The sequence below is a fragment of the Molossus molossus genome, unplaced genomic scaffold (genome assembly GCF_014108415.1).
Source record: "Molossus molossus isolate mMolMol1 unplaced genomic scaffold, mMolMol1.p scaffold_m16_p_11, whole genome shotgun sequence".
Taxonomy (NCBI): domain Eukaryota; kingdom Metazoa; phylum Chordata; class Mammalia; order Chiroptera; family Molossidae; genus Molossus; species Molossus molossus.
Genome location: NW_023425346.1, coordinates 12,978,953 through 12,985,714, shown reverse-complemented (window position 1 = coordinate 12,985,714; position 6,762 = coordinate 12,978,953). Strand labels below are relative to the sequence as shown.

The following is a 6,762-nucleotide window of genomic DNA, read 5'->3' as shown; positions in this document are numbered from 1 at the left end:
GTGTAAGTTGATGGTCTAGTTTCATTTTTTTTGCATGTAGCTGTCCAATTTTCTCAACACCATTTATTAAAGAGGCTGTCTTTACTCCACTGTATGCTCTTGCCACCTTTGTCAAATATTAATTGAGCATATTGCCTTGGGTCCTTTTCTGGGTTCTCTATTCTGTTCCACTGGTCTATATGCCTGTTCTTGTGTCAGTACCAGGTTGTTTTGATTACAGTGGGTTTGTAGTATAACTTGAAATCTGGTAATGTGATCCCTCTTACTTTGTTCTTCTTTTTCAAGATTATTGTGGCTATTTGAGGTCTTTTTTGGTTCCATGTGAACTTTTAAGTATTTGTTCTAGTTCTGTGAAGTATGTCATTGGTATTTTGATGGGGATTGCATTGAAGCTATAAATTGCTTTGAGTAGTATGGATAATCTAATGATGCTAATTCTTTCAATCCATGAACAGGGTATGTGCTTCCACTTTTTTATATCTTTCTCTATTTTTTCAATAACCTATAGTTTTCTATGAATAGGTCCTTTATTTCTTTGGTTAAGTTTATTCTTGGTTAAGGTATCTTAATTTGTTTGCTGCGATGATAAATGGGATTGTTTTTTTAGTTTCTCTTTCTGTGAGTTCATCATTGGTTTATAAGAATGCTGTCAATTTCTTGACCTTAATTTTGTATCCTGCTACTAAAAATATGGAACACTTCAGGATTTGCATGCCATCCTTGCGCAGGGGCCAAGCTAATCTTCTCCGTATTGTTCCAATTTTAGTATACGTGCTGCCGAAAAGAGCACCCTTTCTTTCTCTCTCTCTTTCTCTCTCTCTTTTTCTTTCCTTCCTCCTTCCTTCCTTCCTTCCTTCCTTCCTTCCTTCCTTCCTTCCTTCCTTCCTTCCTTCCTTCCTTCCTTCCTTCCTTCCTTCCTTCCTTCCTTCCTTCTTCCTTCCTTCCTTCCTTCCTTCCTTCCTTCCTTCCTTCCTTCCTTCCTTCCTTCCTTCCTTCCTTCCTTCCTTCCTTCCTTCTTTTTTGTTAAGAGAGAGAGTAACACTGATGTGAGAAACACCAATTGAGTGCCTCCATTACACACCCTGACTGAGGACCAAACCCACAACCTGGGTATGTGTTCTGATCAAGAATCAAACCCACAACCTTTCAGTGCATTGGACGATGCTCCAACCAACTAAGCCACCCAGTTTCCAGGGTCTGTTTTACTACTTTTTTTAGTTTTGATTCAGCATAACAATCCCTTCTTTAAACTCTGTTCACTTGTACCCACTTTCATTGTCTTTAATTTTAAAAGAATTTCAAAATTTCAGAAAATTTTAAAACTTGATTTAGAGAAATCTTATGATCTTTTATCTAAATTCACCAATTTATCATCTTATAATGTTTGTTTGATCATGTATTACTTCATACTATATATGAATATATATTTATAAAATTAATTTATATAAACCATTTCCCCATAATAGTTTATTTATTTTTTCTTTCTTCTTTATTGATTTTTTAGGGAGAGGGAGAGAGAGATAGAAACATTGATAAGAGAGAACACCGATTGGCTAGTTTCTGCATGCCCTCCACTGGGAATTGGGCTGACAACCTGGGCATGCACCCTCACTGGGAATCAAATTGGCACTGGTAGTGCATGGGTTGATGCTCAACCAGTGAACCACACCAGCCTGGCTGCCCCTAATACTTTAATGTGTCTTCTTTCTAACAAACATAGTCTCTTATGTAACCACACTAAGGTTTTTAAATTCAGGAAATTTAGCATTGAAACAGTGGTCTGCAGTTCATATTACTTTTATTTTTCAATTGTTTTAATAATGTCTCTTTTATTTTTGTAACTTTTTATAATAAAAATGTGGGGAAAATAGGTCAGGTTGGAAAGTAGGAGGCTAAAAAACTGGAACATATTTTATTTTGGTTTGTAAAAGTAGAAAGTTAATTTGTATCATTACAGTTGAGTAACTCACCTCCAAATTTGAACAATATTGTGAAAGGTTAAAAACAAACAAACAAAAAGGACAGATGTCTTGGCCAGATTCTCAGCTGCCCAAAAGTGTTTTCAGAGTGAGCTTCTGCTCAGACTCCCTGAGGCATATGCTCCAGATTGGGGTGTGGGGGCGGGGGACAGTGTTCTTTGCAGCTGTTTTTTAGTACAGGCTCTACTGCAGAATAACGTATTGGGTTTAGTTGTTATGTCTCAAATCCCACTTATAAGTATGCTATCTGTTTTTCCATTGGACCATGAATAATACATAGATTTCATGTGAAAAGTGATGAATAAATGTCCCCAAAAATCTTTAATGTATTAATATTTCTTTTTGAGCTGCACATGTGGGGCTTCAGAAGACAGTGTTCCCATTCATTCAGTTTCCCCTCCATGCAGAAACTTGTCTGTCTTAAATGCAAAGAATTAGAATGGGCAAGAGGAAGACATGAAAAAAATAATAATAGTAATCCTAAGAGTTCTAAACTTAAAAGGTATGAGGGCTTTCTTTTTCTCTTCAAAAACTTAAAAAAAAAACAAAAAAAACTTTAAAATAGAACATTTAAAATGTTCTATTGGATAGGACCAACAAATATCTGAGCAGACTTCTGCTATTTCAAAAGCCTTGCTTAATGGCAGACATAGAAAAATAATCACGGAACATCGCTACTGATGTCAGTCGTGATCTCAGAAGCTTTCACAATACAATAAACTAAGGAGTTATTATCAACTTCTTAGTTAATAATAAAAGCAGGAATCCACAACAAATCAAATTTCCCATCACTGATCTAGGAATCCGCAGTATCGTGTGAAAATCATTGGAAGGTTCCAGGTGTAAATAAAGTGAAAAATACCAGCCAGGTCAGCCTGTAGACTGCTCAAAAACAGTCACCCAAGACAGGAATATAACAGCAAATTCAGAAAATAAGAACAAAAACCTTTTTACTCAAGTACCAGACAGCTTTTGTCAGCTTTGTCTCTCATTTTTAGGAGCAATCTGTCAGAAGATTGTTTTAACACTTGGACACTGAAACAGGATTTGGGCATGGAAAGCTGCATTCATTAGCCTTTTATTTGCTTTTAATATGTTTGTATTGATTTTAGAGAGAGAAATCGAAACATTGATGAGAGAGAGAGAAAGACGTCATCAATCGATAGGCTGCTCCCTGCATGTCTCCTGCTGGGGATCAAGGTGGAAACCTGAGCGTGTGCCCTGACTGGGAATCAAACTGGCGACCCCTTGGTGCATGGGCTGATGCTCAACCACTGAGCTACGCCAGCCAGATGCAGTCATTAGCCTTTAAAGAACATAATAATGACCCAGCCTTATTCAGCAGACTTACTACAGAGTGGATAGAAGAGAGTTCCCAAATGATACGTAAAATGACCAAGTCAAAATAGAGATGTAAATAAAATCAGAACTCTAAGCCATTCATCTGAAACCTGCAAAAGTCACTAAGAGGAAGCAGAGTCCCTAACAGTAATATTTGAGCCATGGTAAAGAATTTAAACTACCAATAAACTTAATCTGAAAGCAAATAAAGTTGTTTGTTTGTTTCTTTCTTCCCCATTTTCCTGTGTAGGCAGGTGTCACCAGATCAAAGGCTGTTTAACATTCCGGAGCTTGCTAATCAAGAGACAAACTCCAGGGATCTTGGATTTCCCCAAGGGGTGACATCCATTCCATAAGGCTTATGTGAGTGAACAGAAGGAGAACAATTTTAGAGGCTTTGCCTCAGGCCACCCAAATGAAAACCACATTTCACTGTAGTGATCGCATTTGCAACACAGAAAACAAAAGAATGTGACAGGTTGCTCTTGAAGCAATTGAGCTACCTGTGAGGTTCTCTTCCTCAAGGTAAATCTAAGTAGTCACGCAAATTTTTCACTTCCCCCTTGGAAACGCGTGCGCACGCACACTCACAAATTATACGTGTGTGTGTGTGTGTGTGTGTGTATTTCCAAAATTAAAAATAGAAGTGACAGAAACAAGAAGCACATTTTTTTTTGAAACAACAGCATAGTCACTTTCCCATGAGAAAATAGTCTAACTCTGATAGTAGAGGTAATAGGTAGGTCATTGAATCAGGATCTTGACTCTGCTGTGAAAGAGAATATACAGGGTGAGGAAAAAGTAAGTTTACAGTTGTGAATGCACAAAACACAGAGTATATTCTTATATTATTATTTATTAATTATTGTATTATTTTTCAGACAAACGACTCTAAACCTACTTTTGCCCATTCCTGAATAGCAAGCCTCATAAAAGGCTGGCGAGTACCAGCAAGATGGGAGCATCCATGTAATTTTAACAAGATTTAAGTTGCTTAAGTCATTTAGGCTCCTCCTCCTCCTCCTTGTTCAATTATTTATTTGGTACATAAATTTCAAAAGTACAATTTGTGTTAGGACTTTAGTGGGTCATTCTGGAATAAAGGATTTAGTCCATTGGCTCTATAGTCATACTGCCTAGAGGAACGGGTTGGTACGCTTTTTCTATAAAGGACCAGATTGTAAATACTTTAGACTTTTTAGGCCTTAAGAACTCTATTATAACTCCCCAACTCTGATGTTGAGTCATAGACCTTATGTAAATTAAAAGATTTGGCTTGTTCCAACAAATCTTTATGGACACTAAAAATCACCTGTCACAAAGTACTATTTTTCTTTTGATTTTTTTCTCACTCATGTAAAAATGTAGAAACAATTCTTAACTCGTAGCTCATACAAAAACCAATGGCAGGCCAGATGTGGCTGAAGCTGTAGTTACTGTCATCCTCCCTCCTAGAGACAGACTGTCACATCACCTGCCAATTCTGTGACTCAGTCAAGCCACCTAAACTTACAATTTCTCTCATCTATAAAAGAGTGTCAACAAAACAATTTACCCTAGCTAGTCCTGAGATTGTTTTGAGGATTGAAGATATTAATACATTCCAAATACTAAATATTGCCTTCCATAGTATACAAGTATTTCATAAATACTACTGCTATTTCTAAAGTTATACAGCAATTTATGTCTATGTATTTTATTCACCTTGCCCCTGTAAGTAATTCATGAGAAAAATCCGATTATAATGTACTTCAAATTGAATTCATAAGCTTGTCTGGACCTTTAAAAAAATTGATGAATTCTATTTTAAATATTTTGACTAATTTAGGATAATTGCCATGAAAAAGAGAAGAAAATATATAAACAAGAGAGTGCTAGATAGAGAAAAGAAAAAAGAGTTAACATTAGTTGATATCTAATATATCTCACAATTGGTGTTAAGTAACTTTTGTGCATATATATATATATACACATATTTATATACATATATATATAATGTATTGTCTTTGTCATAAACTATCTCTCTTTTGAAATAAAGATTGAAATAGTAAATAGCTTGACAAATACCACATAGCTAAGCTGGTAATTGGCAAATTGAGACAAAAAATGTTTAAGTTCAGAGGCACAACTTTCTCATTTGCTATCATGTGTTTGCTTATAGAAGCTACAACCTAAAGTCATCCAATTTTACTTATGTATATATTTCTTATGAAAAGTAGTATACATAACAAAAGCACAAAGAAGAGTAAAATAAACTCTCATGTATACATGATCTAGGTTTAAAAATAATAAAATTATGACCAATCTTTATTATTATTATTATTTTATTAATTAATTAATTTATTTTAGTTACAGATGTTTCTCCTTTTTCCCCTACTGATTCCCCCTTCCTCCTCCCTCCCCGCCCTGTCAAATTATGACCAATCTTGTTATAGCTCTTTGATTCCCACCCTAGACTGGCATGCTAATATTTAAAATACATAATCCTTATTCATGTAATAATGCATTAAAACTGGAAGTTTAAGAAAAATAAAAATGTTAAAAACAATAAATCACCACAAAACTTCCAACAAAGTTATTTTTGCTATTCTTTCTCAGGCTTTATGTATGTAATTTCATAATGTTTGTTAACATTGTGTCATATAAATTTCCTATTTATATAGACTGCATAACCTTTGCATTTGATTAATCAATACATATGTCATGATTAACTATTTCTAAATTATTAAACATTGCATTTCATATTTGTTAAATATATATTTGTTAAAGTGGTTTTAGTTCAGTTTTATGTAAAATATCATATGCATATGTAGATATGGTTTTGATGCACAAATTTTTATTTATGTGTTGATTACCAAAATAATTATTCTTTATTTTTTTAACTACCCCCCTCCCATTATTTATATACTTTGAGACAACCCCTTTCCAGTTATGCAACTCACTAAATTTATTTGTGGAAGAAACCCAGAAATTGGGTTCTGCTATTAAAATAATCAAATGCAATATAGAAATGTGAGGAATAAATTAAGAAAATCTTCAATAAAGGTATATTAATCCTTTGATAACTTTAAGGCATTATATTAGATCTTTGAAAATATTTAAAAAAAATAGAAATATTCTCATTACTCAAAATTTATAAAGTCGTTTAGGATTATTTTCTATTTCTCTTTTAATATGGTCATTTCCAAATTTTATTTAGTGACTAGGAATAAAATTCATATGCGTTATAGTAAATGCAAAATATCATCTAAATCAAATCAGTGCTATAAGAGTTTGAGTGTCCATCAGTAGAAAAATGGATAAAAAAGCTGTGGTACATATACACAATGGAGTACTACGCAGCTGTAAGAAAGAAAGATCTTTTATCCTTTGAGACTACATGGAGGGACCTGGAAAGTATCATCCCTAAGTAAAACAAGCCAGAGAAAGACAAGTATCATAC

General features: G+C 34.3%; 1 non-coding gene across 1 annotated transcript; it reads right to left on the bottom strand.

The window, feature by feature from the left end:
- Positions 1–684: 684 nt before the first annotated feature.
- Positions 685–790, bottom strand: LOC118625878. Its single transcript, XR_004958739.1, has one exon. It is a non-coding gene; the product is annotated as a U6 spliceosomal RNA (small nuclear RNA).
- Positions 791–6,762: the final 5,972 nt, after the last annotated feature.